Here is a 15721-nt window from a genome sequence, read left to right on the forward strand (position 1 = left end):
AGCTTGCCATGACCGGTGTGTGAATGAGTGAGAGAGAAACCTCTGGCAGAACCAGGCTCAGTGAGGGGTGGCCATCTGCCTCAAACCGGTCTTGGGGTTTTTAAAATGATTCACTGGATGTGAAATAAATTGCCTTGTTTGAATTGTTTGTTGTTAGGCAATTTAAAGGCTCACTTTGATGTCAACTAATACACTTACATGGTCCAAATAATTTGAAATAAATATTTACAGGCAATCCTGATGGATTCATTTGTTTTGTCTGTGTGTGACCCCTAAGCTTGACCCACAGAGGAAAAGAAGCTTCTGATGAAAGTTTGACTTTCCAATATAGTGATGGCATACTCTTTGAAGACCTTAATAATGAGCTATTAAACGTATCTGTGGTCTAATGTCAGTATGACATCTGGGTCTTTCCATTTCTCAATGAGAGACTTGTACACCATATTAGTGAGAATTTACCATTTTCAGCAGGGATTTGAATTTTTTTAATTCTAGGCCAGATGGCATCGGCTTTTTCAGAAGAGCAGGACGAGTCAGCATTTTGAATGACATGCTTCACCAAGTTCTCGATACAGATTTCCACAGAAGACCTGTTTTTTTAACCTTTTCAGCCGCACTCAGGGCTGGATTCTGCATAGACTCGATCAAGTGCTTTTAATTATATGGATCTGTTTCCCGGTACTGGGTCCCGGTCATTCAGTAACATTAGTAAATGTTTTTATTTACAAAATGTTTTGCTATGGAGCTCTTGGTAAATGGCCTCATCAATCCTATTTAATTTATTTTTCATCTATATGCAGGTCTTTGATCCTGACGTCAGACAACATGTTGTCAAAGAGTAAGTTGTGGTGTGGAACAGGTGGTTTGTAGTGGGACTTTTCTGCAGCATGTGAGAGCACAGCATGAATAAGTGCTCGCACACTCCTTTTCATCAGCCTCAAAAGAATTGCCACTAACAGCAGATGGTAATTTTTTTCCCCCAGTATTTGAAATATATTAGCTCAAACTCTTGTAAAAGTGTTTTGGAAATATTTTTAGTATCTGGTAGTTGGTCTCCATCATCTTCAGTTGTTCCACACCATGTGAATAACCTTGTTAGTAGGTTTCGCTTCTTTCGGAAGAGGTGATCTTTGAATATAGGAATGACCACTTCTTGTTGCGGCTGAGCTACGGCTAGTGCAATGATCACAAGATTAGGTAGAATATCAGCAGCTTTCTAATGCCTTTAAAAGATGCTACAGTAGTTGGAGTTTGTAAGGGTGCCATTTGTGAGTAGCTAATATCTGCCGAAGGGATGTTCGACTAATGCCACTCTCCAGTGACATGCGGCGAGTGCTACGCTGTGGGCTCTTGCTGAATGAAGCTAGGACAGCCACTGATGTTTCTTCATTAGTAACAGTTTTATTGCGTCCACATTTTGGCAAATCCAACACTGAACCAGTTTCACGAAACTTAGCAAGCAGTTTGCTGACTGTAGCATGGGAGATGGGTGGTCTTGTAGTAGGGGTGGGTTTTGATAATCGATTTATCGATTACAATCGATTCTGGCTTGGATAACGTGATATTGATTCATTAAAATCCTGAATCAATTTTTTAATATAAATTTGTTTTGCCTTAAAAACCAGAATCTCAGGTGAAACCTCAGAAAATTTTGACAACGACCAAACAGCTAAAACAGTAAATGAGAGCAGGTACACGGATTCTGCTCAAAGGAGTAAACACACAGCGTGGACCCGCGGATCAGAATCAGTGAGATGTCGCCTATCTCACCCAAAAGCACGGACACGGTCGGGGCTGAAAGATCCAAACTATGCTTCACGTAAACATCGTCATGAATTCCCTCTGACTTTTGCTGTTTTGCTTCCACCACAATAAAATCACACTTCATGCACAGCTCACTCTCTCTTTCTCAGTGTACTTCAAGAACAGTTTCCCGTCTAAAAATCTGTTTTCTGCATTATTCGCTTGCTTGTTACGCACAAGTGATGTGCGATACCACTGATTTCCTTTCCGATCCGATACCAAGTAATATTCAGGGTGGCATCGACGATACTGATCCAATACGATACTTTGTACAAAAACGTATTTTATTTATTGTATCTCAAATTATAGCGTCATAATGATTACAGGACATCAGATTACTTGTTCTTATCACTTAATAATGCAGAGTTCATCATATAGAAATAAAAAACCTGAAGTCTATTTGAACACCTTGCCTGCCTGCAGCACTAAAGGACTCCATGAGAAACGTCTGTCTCGCCCTAGCAGCACCTGTCCCTCTCCTCCTCTTCAGTTCATCTCAACATACGCGCCTCATATTCTGTGATATGATTTACTCTGAGGTGTTTGACAAGGTTAGTGATGTTGCCACAACCATACATGCCAACCCTGCTGATTTTTCTGGGAGAATCCCGAATTTCAGTGCCCCTCCCGAAAATCTCCCGGAGCCACCATTCTCCCGAATTTTTCCAGATTTTCCACCCGGACAACAAAATTAAAAAACCATATCGCAGAATTCATAGCGCGGCCCAGCCAATTCCAGTTTCCAACAATGGCGGCAGCGACTTAGTTTTAATATTACTCTTATTTCTCTTTCTGGGTCGCAAAATTTTTTTTAACATATTTTCAGGTGAGAATGTAGCTGTGTAAACTTCAAATATCTGAGCCGACCGACACATCGTTTTCAAACCCCCGCGGTCTTTCACCACTCGGGTTAAACATGATATATAAGTCACTTTGATAACTTAAAAATGTTATTGTTTGGCTTTTTCAGTGTTTTATTTGTCCGTGAGTAAATCGGTTTGGCTGAGATTAAAGTTATTAGATTAGATTAAATTCAATTTAACTGTATTAATCCCTCGGGAGGGTTCCTCCGGGGTTTTCACACAGCTGAATAAACGTCAAACAGAAAAAGATTAAACAGAAGAGTTTACGCCAGCGCCCGGTTATATTTTAGATAGCAAGGAGCCGACGGCAGAGTTTCACTCCACTGAGGGAGCTCGTGACGTACTACCCGGCTTTCCGGGTCCTCAGGTGGAAGCAGCCTCTGAATTTGGACACCCCCGCTGTTTCCGGGCCGGCCAATAATAACGGGGACATTTAACCTATTTTATCCGATAAATAAACCCTGTAAAATGTATCCCCCCCCCCCCCAACAGCCCTTTTGAATGTCTCCCTAGTATGCCCACAACACCTCACTCTTGGAGCACTTCTTTGCCACATGTATCGCAAACCACGCCTCAGCTTTTTGTGGAGATAAAATACGTTCACACAATTACGCTCAGCCATTGTTGTGAGTGCGCACGCCAAGGCACATATTTCGCACATGACTATGAAAGGCGGAAGAGGAAGTAGTTCCTTTGAATGTAGACAATCCGAATATATATTGTAATGACCTGGCTGGGGTTGTTAGCCAGATGCATTCTGGGTATTGTGTTGTCTGTGTTTTCTATCGTTCTGCTAGTTCCTATGTGTTTGATTCGCATGTTGTGTCAGTGTTATGTTAATGTAAGCCACAGTGAAGTTGATGTGTGTTCTGTGGAGTGGGTTGAATTGGCATGGTTGGCTGACACGCGAATCAAACACATAGGAACTAGCAGAACGATAGAAAACACAGACAACACAATACCCAGAATGCATCTGGCTAACAACCCCAGCCAGGTCATTACAATATGTTATACTTTCTTTCCACTGTGTTCCTGATAAAATGGTAAATGGACTAGTTCTTATATAGCGCTCTTCCACTCTTCTGAGCACTCAAAGCGCTTTACACAACTTGTGCATTCACCCATTCACACCCATTCACACAAGCACAACTGACATTCACACTCCGATGAATGCATCGGAGAGCAATTTCGGGTTAGTATCTTGCCCAAGGATATTTGGCATGCAGACTAGGTGAAGCCGGGAATCGAACCACCAACCTTCCGATCAGTAGATGACCTGCTCTACCACCTGAGCTACAGCCACCCACTACAAACTACAAATTTGCTCTAAAGTACTAAAATATCGATATTTTAATGTGAGAATCGATTCTAGAACATAAATGATTGGTATTGGAGGAATCGATATTTCAGGATCGATCCGCACATCACAATTACGCACAAGTCTACTGTTGTTTACAGCGCTGTCGGCCGCTGTTTTTTTTCCTTTTACTTCTGAAAAGAAAACCTAATTTCTGCCATTCAATACGCTACTGAACAAATGTAACATTTTTAAAAATTATGCAAAACTCTTAGCCGTGTCTCTAATAAAAGGAAAATCACCTTCATGTTTTTCTGTGTTTTATCTTCAGCTACTTTGACACAAAGGCATCTGGTGTGACGCTTACACCTTTGATAAAGTCTTGCGAGGTTCAGCTTCCTTTTTATAGATACAAAAAGATGTAAATTTACTGATCTGAATTTTAATATTTCTGACTGTCGGAGGCAAAATTGCCCAGATTCAAATCGAATTAAATTGAATCCAATCCAATCCAATCGTGGATCGAATCAATTCAGAACCTTGTGAATTGGAATCGAATCGATTCTAGAAATCAGTGACAATACCCTGCCCTATCTCGTAGGGTGTCTTGCATTGAAATCTGCTGCAATGACCCGGTTACTGCATTCACCAGATATCAACACGATTTCGATCCGCTCCTCACGTGTTAACCTCTTCGACATGCCAATGGCTGTGAACAAAGAGAAACTTGTAAATAACTCATGAAAGAATAAAGTTATGTTGAAAGCAAGCACACCATTGTTTTTCTTGTGACATTACCAATAAGTTTGACGTGTCACATGGCCCTCTTCCTATAGAGATTGAAAATGTGACGTCATTCAGGGGCATAACCGCAAAGGATTCTGGGAATGGGTGGCAAGCGGTACTAGAGCACTGCAGGCTTTCACATGAAAACAGTCACACAGCAATAAAAAGAAACACAAAAAATTGCAAGAAGCTGTTGTATTATTAACTGCAATAGCCGGTCGCATGACAGCCACGGGAAGCAGACGGGTAAAGAGATCAGTTGTTATCGGATTACGTCGTGGAAGAGAAATTGTTTAAGCCACGTTTCTGAAGTAACAAAGAACCGACGGATGGCCTGGATTGCAGCAATTCGAAGACCAAATATAACGTTTCAGAACACTCCAGCTCACATGCAGTGTTGGGAAGGTTACTTTTAAAATGTATTCCATTACAGAATACAGAATACATGCCCCAAAATGTATTCTGTAACGTATTCCGTTACGTTACTCAATGACAGTAACGTATTCTGAATACTTTGGATTACTTAATATATTATCATGCTTTTTACAACAACGTGAATGTACTATTGCTGTGTGATTTATTACTATTACTGAAGGTCCGCGACTCCGAACTGTAGTAAAGGGACCTCTGACTAATACGGCGGGGTCCCTGTCGGCTCGTGGCCGAAAAATAGCTTTACTTTGTTGTGTGGGTCAACTTTTCTTGCGAGAGACAGAGAGAGGCGTTGAAAGGCTGCTCCAACGGAACTTATTGTTTTCGGAGGAAAACACGAACACGGTGTACAGTCGAGTCTTAATAGCTTACTTACAACTGGGCTCGTCAGGCACTCTTCTTGGCTGAAGTGGTTATTATTATATTTACATGCTTCCAGCTCCCGTTTTTCCTTGATGACAACTCGTACCTTTCCACTCCCCTTTTTCTCCCTCCTCGCGCTCACAGACCCATAACGTGTATGGCAGTCCATTCTCCCTGCAACACGGACTACACTGCCCATGATGCTACATTCTTTAGAGCTATGCTTGTAGCATTCTGCCTGTTAGCTTAGCACAACAACAACGAAAAGGCGCTCTCTCACCCAGGAAACACACAGTCGCAGAGAGAGAGAGAGCGTCGCCCTGTAACCATGGCAACCGTAACGCTGCCGCCTGGAACAACAGCTGTCAAACAAAACCCAAACAGTCCTGACCCGCGACGAAATGAAACAGGAAAGTACCGCAGTGTAATCCATTTATTTCAACAAAGTAACTGTATTCTGAATACCACCTTTTTAAACGGTAACTGTAACGGAATACAGTTACTCATATTTTGTATTTTAAATACGTAACGGCGGTACATGTATTCCGTTACTCCCCAACACTGCTCACATGTTAGTCTGCTCCAAACATTTCCACAAAGGTAAGTTTTCTGTTGTAGTTATTACGTAATTTATCGTAACATAATTGCTGATGTAGGTTACAAATAAGTCTTATATTGATTTGAATTGAATTCGTCGCGCTATGCTGCTTTGTTCACTGTGGCTTTGCGGGCTAATGTTTGCCAATTTTTTGATGTGTTTTATAGAAAAACCAGCCTACAAAATGCTGGAATGCGATCCAGACTGGGCGCCCTCTATCAACCTGGGTCATACCAAGTTTAAAGCTGCTACCACAGCGATTGGTTAAGAGAGAGAGAGCGATATCAAAACAGCCACGAAAAGCGAAAAGTCACGCATATATGTTCCCAAGTGTTGTATTGAAACAAGTGATGAATAACTGTTTTTGAATATGTTTTTTTTTTCATTGTTGATTTGTTTTTCACCAAAGCTGCTAACAAAGCATGATGGAATACAATTTTGCCTCTTTCTTGTAAGATTCTATAATAGAGTGAAACAATAATGGTAAAAATGGTAAATGGCCTGTATTTATATAGCGCTTTACTAGTCCCTAAGGACCCCAAAGCACTTTACATATCCAGTCATCCACCCATTCACACACACATTCACACACATTCACATAATGCCATTTATAAATACAGAAACATTGAATTAATTACAAAACACTCTTTTTTTCTATTAGATCTGAAAATGTTGTGTAATACTACAACCTGAAACAACAAATAGATTGCGTTGGCCTGTACAGGAGATGAAGAAAAAAAATGTAACAACAGCGGTGAAATGGAATAGTCCAAATCAAGTAAACTGGACCTGGGCTTGTTGCAGGGATCTGAAGTTATTAAACATTTTGTGAGTGTAGGGACTCACACTTCACTCAGGATCATATAATAATAAATATGTGCGTGATGAAAGTTGGGCAGCACGCTATCGTCCTTACTCCACTCTGTATGCTCGTATGGGTCTGACCCTTTCACTCCTTTGATTTTTTTCCTCGTACTTTTTTTTTTTTTGCCTTTTCGTCAAGTCTGTCTTTGTACGGACCTGCCGTGTTCTCCGTTGTTTTGTACATAACTGTTTTTGGGGCAAATAAAATGAAAGTAGGGATTAAAACCGCAGAATTAATGATTACCGGTGCTGGAAATGCTAGTGTTTGATGCAGTGTCTTGATGTTGTTGCCACATGTACCCACAATGCAATGCGCGAAAGTCACGTGGTCTGTCAATCTCTATTGAAAAAACAAAAGTTGTATCCAAGATGGCCGACTTCTAATTGGCCACCATGGTCACCACCCATCTTGAGGAGTTTGCCCCCTCACATAAACTAATGTGCCACAAACAGGACTTTAATATCACAAACCATTCCCATGTTATTACAGTGTATCCATATACATGGCCCACCTGTAGTATATACACAAGGCTGTATGTAAGCGTGAACAGTGAAAAATGTGGTTGTCGCACAGTGAAATAGTCCTTGGAAACATTGCATAGTTAAAGAATATTGCACAGTTAAGTTTGTATTTTTCACAGTGGTTTATCCCCTGAGTATATTCATTAATGTAACAGCCCTGTTAAAAGAGAGTTTTTCCTCCCTACTGTCGCTAAGTGTCCTCTGATTGTTAGAGTCTTTATTTTGCACTGTAAACCAACTTGAGACAACTATTGTTGTGACTTGGCGCTGTATAAATAAAACTGAACTGAACTCAAGTAAATCGCCACTGAGTAAAAAACATTTCACACGATATTGAGCTTAATCCATCAGAGTGAAGGCGCACATATTGAAGAAGCTTTAGGAGGGGGGTTAGTCTCAGAAGGTTTACAAATGTGCATGATATGATATATCATGACATAATAAAATCTGATCACTTTGACTTACAAAAGTTGGAGGATGCGTCTTGGGAAGTAACTGAATGAAAAGCGAGCTGGGGGATACAAACAGAGAATATTTTTTTTGACAATCATTTCTAAAATATGGTCCATAGAAAAAAACTACACAGCAGTGACACCACAAGCCATGCAAGAATGAAAAAAAGTTATATTATGGTGGGGCGTGGTCTACGATGCCGTGGCATGGGAGATGGATGCACCTGGGCCCTATTTCAGGAAGCCGGTTTAGTGCAAACTCTGAGTAAGTATACCCTGAGTTAACGAAAACTCTGGGTTTTTGGTTTCACAAAGCGAGTTTAGATTCATTCTGAGTGAGTTACTATGCCGACACACTCCGTGAAGCTAACCTGCCCCCTAGCAGGTTTACTTCAACTAACCCTGACTTTCTCCGGAAACCTGACTGTAGGAAGTGTCAGACATGGCGTGCCCCTTCCTTGAAGAGCCAGTAGATGTTGAAGCCCAAATTCTCCACAGAGCTCTCCGCCGGGAGAGAGTGATTAGAGCGCGTTCGGACATTTTATCATTTCTTGATGATTTTCTGTGTGAATGTTACCGTTTTTCAGCACAATCTATAATTTATTTGAATAACATCCTCAGGCCTAATATTGCTCATGTGACACATCGCGGACATCCTCTCAGTTCTGTACATATTATTTGTATTGCACTTCGGTTTTTTGCAAACGGGAGCTTTCTGTATAATATTGGTGACGCTGAGCACGTTTCCAAGGCTACCGTCTGTCAGGCAGTCAGGAATGTTACAGTTGCACTGAAACGTCTCGTGTACTCGTTTCTGGTGTTCCCCGGTCATAGACCCACAAGATTTATCAAAGAGGGATGCCACAAAATTGCAGGTATCAGGATGAACGAAACTTAATCCATGATGTGGTGATATTTGAACTACTACTTAAATTTTACATTTATTCTCACGGTTCCCAGGCGTGAGTGGCTGTATAGATGGCACTCACATTCCAATCATTGCTCCTTCAGTAAATGAAGGAGACTATGTGAACAGGAAGTCTTTCCACAGCATTAATGTACAGGTACATAGTTCCCTGTAGCATTTCAAACTAACAAATTATTTCATTATAGTAATGGATGCTAATTTGTGTTCTCTGCACTGTGAAGATCATATGTGATGCTGCCAACATTATCACAAATGTGGAAGCCAACTGCTCAGCCTCTGTGAGTGGTGGTGGTGGAGGACCCCCACCTGTTTTTCGGGCCTCCGCTTTTTTTTTCTGTTGGCTATAACGGGTCACATTTGAGCATACAGAGTAAGCAAATATGTACTTGTAATGTGCTCAGATAATTTCAATAAGTGCTTACAGAGGGGAAATTAATGTAGCCTCTAACTGCAATTGATTTACATCGGACAAACAGACCAAGCACTATGGCTCATAATACAATTACACCTTACCTGTTTGGACTATATTTTTATATTTCATTTTTACTTGCTGCCAGGAACGTTTGGGGCCTGTTGGGTTGCACCTGCGCTCACATCACATCACAAAATAAAATGTATAAAATAAAAAATAAAATAAAATATAATAAAATAACGTGTTAAATGGGTGGAAATCCTTAGATCAATGTTTAAATTAACACTCACGCATTGACTCTGTCGGCTATGTTTTGCCATGCATGCTCCCTTTCTTTTGCAGCTGAGGCTGCGTTACTTTTTTTCCGCGGAATTTGGATGTTATCGGCATATGCTGCCATCAGAATTTCGGCCTCAAGCGCTGTAAAATACATTGACCGCGCCTTCTTTCCCTCCGTCTCCATGGTGACTCGCTTAATCTGTGCTTTACTAATCAGGGCTTTATGTATCCTCGTGCGCGCGCTTAACTTGGGGTTAAAGCAACTCCGCGTTGACTGAACTAATTGTTATCAGCCTTTCTGAAACCGAATATTCCGAGTTAAGATAAGATAAGATAAGATAGAACTTTATTAATCCCTCGGGTGGGTTCCTCTGGGAAATTCGACTTCCAAAAAAAGCACAGCAACGACCAAAGTTACAGTTACAGAACTGTTATATATATATATATATATATACACACACACACACACACACACACATATATAAATACAGAGACAAATATAAATAAAATATACAAAGGGGATAAATAGAATAAATAGGAATAAAAAATAAAAATACAAGTGAATTGCACATTTCAAGTATTGAGTCTATTGCACTGTTGACTATTTACAAAAAGTATTGCACAAGGTATTGTACAGTGAGGTGAAGAGGCACTACAGCTTAGTTGTTCCCTCCTTTGTCCTCCTGTTTCCCCTCCCTCTCCCCTCCAGAGAGGAGTTAAACAGTTTGATGGCGTGTGGGACAAAGGAGTTTTTAAGTCTGTTAGTTCTTGTCTTGGGGAGAAGCAACCTGTCACTGAACAGACTCTTCTGGTTGTTTATGGCCGTGTGCAGAGGATGCCCAGCATTGTTCATAATGTCCATCAGTTTCTTTAATGTCCTTTTCTCTGCCACTGTCACCAGAGTGTCCAGCTTCATGCCGACCACAGAGCTAGCCCTCCTGATCAGTTTCTCCAGCCTGGATGAGTCCCTCTTTGCTGTGCTGCTCCCCCAGCACACCACAGCATAGAAAAGTACTCCAGCAACCACTGACTGGTAAAACATCCTCAGGAGCTTCCTGCAGATGTTAAAAGACCTCAGCCTCCTGAGGAAGTACAGTCGGCTTTGGGCTTTTTTATACAGGTGCTCTGTGTTGCATGACCAGTCCAGTTTATTGTCCATCCACAGCCCGAGGTACTTGTACTTGTTGACCACCTCCACCTCCTCCCCCTCTATCTGAACTGGCAGTGGACCTTCTCTGGACCTCCCGAAGTCCACAACCAGTTCCTTAGTCTTTGAGGTGTTGAGTTGCAGGTGGTTTGTGTGACTCCATGCGACAAAGTTCCTCACCAGACTTCTGTACTCCTCTTCCTGATCATCCCAGATACACCCCATGATGGCCGTGTCATCTGCAAACTTCTGAATATGGCATAATTCAGAGTTGTAGCAGAAGTCAGAGGTGTACAGGGTGAAGAGAAGAGGGGACAGCACAGTTCAGAGTTGGACAGTTCGGGGTTACTCAACCCTGAGTATCGTTTTTCACTCTGAGTTTTCTAAACCGGCTTCCTGAAATAGGGCCCTGCAATCACGCCTCGCCGGCATAACAAGTCTGCACTGAATCCTGGTTATTGCTGTTGTTGGTACGTGTGGCTGTGAGCTGCAAAGCTGCAGCCAGAGTGTAAACAGCAACTGATACTGACTGTATATGTAAGCGTGTAAAAACTGCAGATAGTAAGATTAACAGCAACAGTTTGTTTTTTGTTTTTTTGGAGAAATTTCTTGTGAACAATATTGTGGCGCAGTGTGACATCAAAAACGACGCACACCTTTCACGTTCGTGACTAAATCTCTGTTTTCCTCGTCCACACGTAAGCGCAAAAACTGAGTCTTCGAAACAAAATATCCACCCTAGCAGGGGTGGACATTCAATTCAAAAGATTTGAGTGATCAAAAATGTGTGGACGAAAGGCCCAAACGCATTGAAAAGTCTGCGTTTTCAAAAGTACCTGTGGACGTAGCCTCAGGATGAAATAATACTGTTGAAAAATGCTGAAAAGCATGAAGTTGTCATGGGGTCTGCTGTGGGTTATTTATATTATGTATAGAAAGGCAGATCTGAAATATGCAGAATACAAGAAAGAATAGAGAAAGGAGAAAAATAGGAAAATACAAGAAAAACCCAACTAATTAAATCCCTCTCAAAAAATATAAGGACCATTTTCAGTCCTCTTTTAATTTATTCTCTTGACCTGTTCATTTGTTTCCCAGAAGGTTGACATGACAATATGGAAAAATACTTTGCCTTGTTCCCGAAAACTGTGATTTGTTTGTGTAATGGGAACCAACAACACGTCAGTTTGTCTTATGCAAAAAAGATGTTTGTCTAGCTTCTCCTATTAACCTTGGATTTCTTTAAGCATATGAATGGTTTCCAAGTATTGTTAACTTTGGGTAAACTGAAAAAAAACCTAAAACAGCTATATTACCAATATGTCCTCCTTGTGACATGTGTGTGTGTAGCTGAAGGTTAAAATAAAAGATACATTCCTATTGAGTCAGTTGATGAAACAGATTAATTTTATACTTTTATTCAGGTTCTTTCAAATTTTTTGCTCAATGAAATTCAGATGATCAATAATCACAAATTTTCAACCTCCACATCTGAAGTGACTGTTTCATTCAACTTGTGTTGTACTACAGCATGGATAAAAGGGCCGCCCTGACATGTAAATATGCTTTGACATGCAAAGCTCACATCTCCAGCAAATATCTTACAAAACCTCTTTGGATCCTCATTTCTCTGCTGAACCCTTTAGAGAAATTCAACAATGGATCAGATCTTCACCTGCATCCTATTCCTGATGGGATTGTTTGGAACTTTTACAAAGTACATTCACGTTAATGACAAAATGAATTGGCTTGAAGCTCAGACTTACTGTCGGCAGCACTACACAGACCTGGCCCCTGTCAGTAACGACAAGGATGCCAACAAACTTCAGCAGCGCTCTCCAGCAATGTCAATGACTTTATCTGGATAGGACTCGTGAGAAATAGCTCAAACAGAATGCAATGGCTGTGGTCAGGAGGTGGAGTGGCATCCACGTGTTTCTGGAAACCAGGTGAACCTAATGACTTTAACGGGAATGAAGATGGTGGCTGTGTGTGGAATAAAATGTGGAATGATGAAAATCTACAGCATCGAAAAACCTTCTTCTGTTACGGTGCCATTGTGGTGAAGGAGAAAAAGACTTGGGAGGAAGCTCTGGAGTACTGCAGGGAGCACCATGATGACCTGGCCAGTGTGGCGTCTGAGACTGAGATGCTGCTGATCCAGAAAGAGTTGAGCAAACATAACACCACTGATCACATCTGGACTGGATTGCGCTTTCTGGCTGGGGACTGGCTGTGGGTGGATGGGCAGGAGATGGACTATGAGGCCTGGGGTGAAGAAGGAAAACCATCATGTCCACATGCTAAGATAAAGTGTGGAGCCTTACAGGTGACAGGAGGGAACAAGGCTGTTTGGGACGCTCATGACTGTGAGGAGAGACTACATTTTATTTGCTACTGAGCCTATTTACTGTGCAAAATTCATTTGCATTAATCATACATTTCTGTGATTGATAAAGTTTTGAATCAAAACAATTGTGTTATTTGTCACCTACATCTTCTTCATGTGTATTTCTTTCATTTCTATCTTGTGGGAATGGCAAAGTCAGCTTTCAATTATTTAACAAACATTGTGTTTCTTCATTTCTTGTTTCAGTGAGTAAAAAGTTTTAAAAATAAGAAAAGTTACTGAAAATAATCTCCAGATCCTGTTCATCATTCTAGCTTTTATAGCTTTTCTTGCACACAAAGAAAAACACTCATAATAGACAAGCTGTTAGGTTTTGTATTGTTGATTGTCATTTATGCTTAGAAATATCTACTTATATATGCTTAGAGTTTTATAATTAGTCTTAGATTGGTAGAGGTTTGATCCTTAATAGTCTGCAAACTTTGTGTGCACACCTACATCCTGGGAGCATGGGAAGAAGTCGTACCTTGTCTTATTGTTTTATGGTAGGATAAACGTGGCTATATCTGTTAGGCTAAGTGCCTTTTGAATGAACCTATGCATATTCATGTAACCACAATAAAAGGTGCTATGGGGAACCTGGCTGAGAGTCTGACGGAGGTCAAGTGGTGGAACGACACTTGGCTCCAGGCAGGTCTCCCTCATGCATGAGTAACACGAAGAACTTTGCCTACTTGGTGTTCAATGCTTTTGCTGTGTTTTTAAATTGTCTCGTTCCAGCGGTGGGCCTGTGCTAGACAGACCCAACACAAGCAGTCTCGTGTTACATTTTGAGAATGCCCCACTGTGATGGAATGGAATTATTCTGAAAGGTTTAAAAGCACATATGATGTGATCGATAAGTGTAAACTAAACTAACTAATAAATTTGCAAATTTAGTAACAAATGCATGCTCCAATCCATACACAAATACAGGCAATCTGAACAGAAGCAAAACTATTTAGAAATTTGTATATAAAAATCTGACTCAATAATCACAGTTCTATACACAAGTTCATAAATCAAATCATTTTAGCTATGCTTTCCTGTCTGGATAAATCTCTAAAGATACTGTTCACAATCTTTTCACTCACTTAAAAGCCATTAAATGCATAAATCGCCTGATATTCACAGATCACATTTTGAGACTCTTTTCACACTGAATTGTATCATAACTTTGTTTTTGTGAAATGAAAAAAATTATACATCAACTATGCACTATAAAAAACGTCTGAATTTGTCAGGTTTGTTTTATTTGTAACCAACAGCACATTTAAACAACATACAGTGGGGCAAAAAAGTATTTAGTCAGCCACCGATTGTGCAAGTTCCCCACCTAAAATGATGACAGAGGTCAGTAATTTGCACCAGAGGTACACTTCAACTGTGAGAGAAAGAATGTGAAAAAAAAAATCCATGAATCCACATGGTAGGATTTGTAAAGAATTTATTCGTAAATCAGGGTGGAAAATAAGTATTTGGTCAATAACAAAAATACAACTCCATACTTTGTAACATAACCTTTGTTGGCAATAACAGAGGTCAAACGTTTACTATAGGTCTTTACCAGGTTTGCACACACAGTAGCTGGTATTTTGGCCCATTCCTCCATGCAGATCTTCTCGAGAGCAGTGATGTTTTGGGGCTGTCGCCGAGCAACACGGACTTTCAACTCCCGCCACAGATTTTCTATGGGGTTGAGGTCTGGAGACTGGCTAGGCCACTCCAGGACTTTCAAATGCTTCTTACGGAGCCACTCCTTTGTTGCCCGGGCGGTGTGTTTTGGATCATTGTCATGTTGGAAGACCCAGCCTCGTTTCATCTTCAAAGTTCTCACTGATGGAAGGAGGTTTTGGCTTAAAATCTCACGATACATGGCCCCATTCATTCTGTCCTTAACACGGATCAGTCGTCCTGTCCCCTTGGCAGAAAAACAGCCCCATAGCATGATGTTTCCACCCCCATGCTTCACAGTAGGTATGGTGTTCTTGGGATGCAACTCAGTATTCTTCTTCCTCCAAACACGACGAGTTGAGTTTATACCAAAAAGTTCTACTTTGGTTTCATCTGACCACATGACATTCTCCCAATCCTCTGCTGTATCATCCATGTGCTCTCTGGCAAACTTCAGACGGGCCTGGACATGCACTGGCTTCAGCAGCGGAACACGTCTGGCACTGCGGGATTTGATTCCCTGCCGTTGTAGTGTGTTACTGATGGTGACCTTTGTTACTTTGGTCCCAGCTCTCTGCAGGTCATTCACCAGGTCCCCCCGTGTGGTTCTGGGATCTTTGCTCACTGTTCTCATGATCATTTTGACCCCACGGGATGAGATCTTGCGTGGAGCCCCAGATCGAGGGAGATTATCAGTGGTCTTGTATGTCTTCCATTTGCTGATGATTGCTCCCACAGTTGATTTTTTCACACCAAGCTGCTTGCCTATTGTAGATTCACTCTTCCCAGTCTGGTGCAGGTCTACAATACTTTTCCTGGTGTCCTTCGAAAGCTCTTTGGTCTTGGCCATGGCGGAGTTTGGAGTCTGACTGTTTGAGGCTGTGGACAGGTGTCTTTTATACAGATGATGAG

At 41.2% G+C, this 15721-nt stretch overlaps 2 pseudogenes; one reads left to right on the forward strand and one right to left on the reverse strand.

Annotated features, from left to right (window-relative positions):
- Positions 1-272: 272 nt before the first annotated feature.
- LOC147301847 (uncharacterized) lies at positions 273-3422 on the reverse strand (annotated as a pseudogene).
- An 8982-nt stretch (positions 3423-12404) lies between these two features.
- LOC147301848 (macrophage mannose receptor 1-like) lies at positions 12405-13808 on the forward strand (annotated as a pseudogene).
- Positions 13809-15721: the final 1913 nt, after the last annotated feature.

This window comes from Aulonocara sp. 'chitande type north' Nkhata Bay, linkage group LG23 (assembly GCF_057382095.1).
Source record: "Aulonocara sp. 'chitande type north' Nkhata Bay isolate Kocher_YH1m ecotype deep benthic linkage group LG23, A_spYH_male_GT1.1, whole genome shotgun sequence".
NCBI lineage: Eukaryota > Metazoa > Chordata > Actinopteri > Cichliformes > Cichlidae > Aulonocara > Aulonocara sp. 'chitande type north' Nkhata Bay.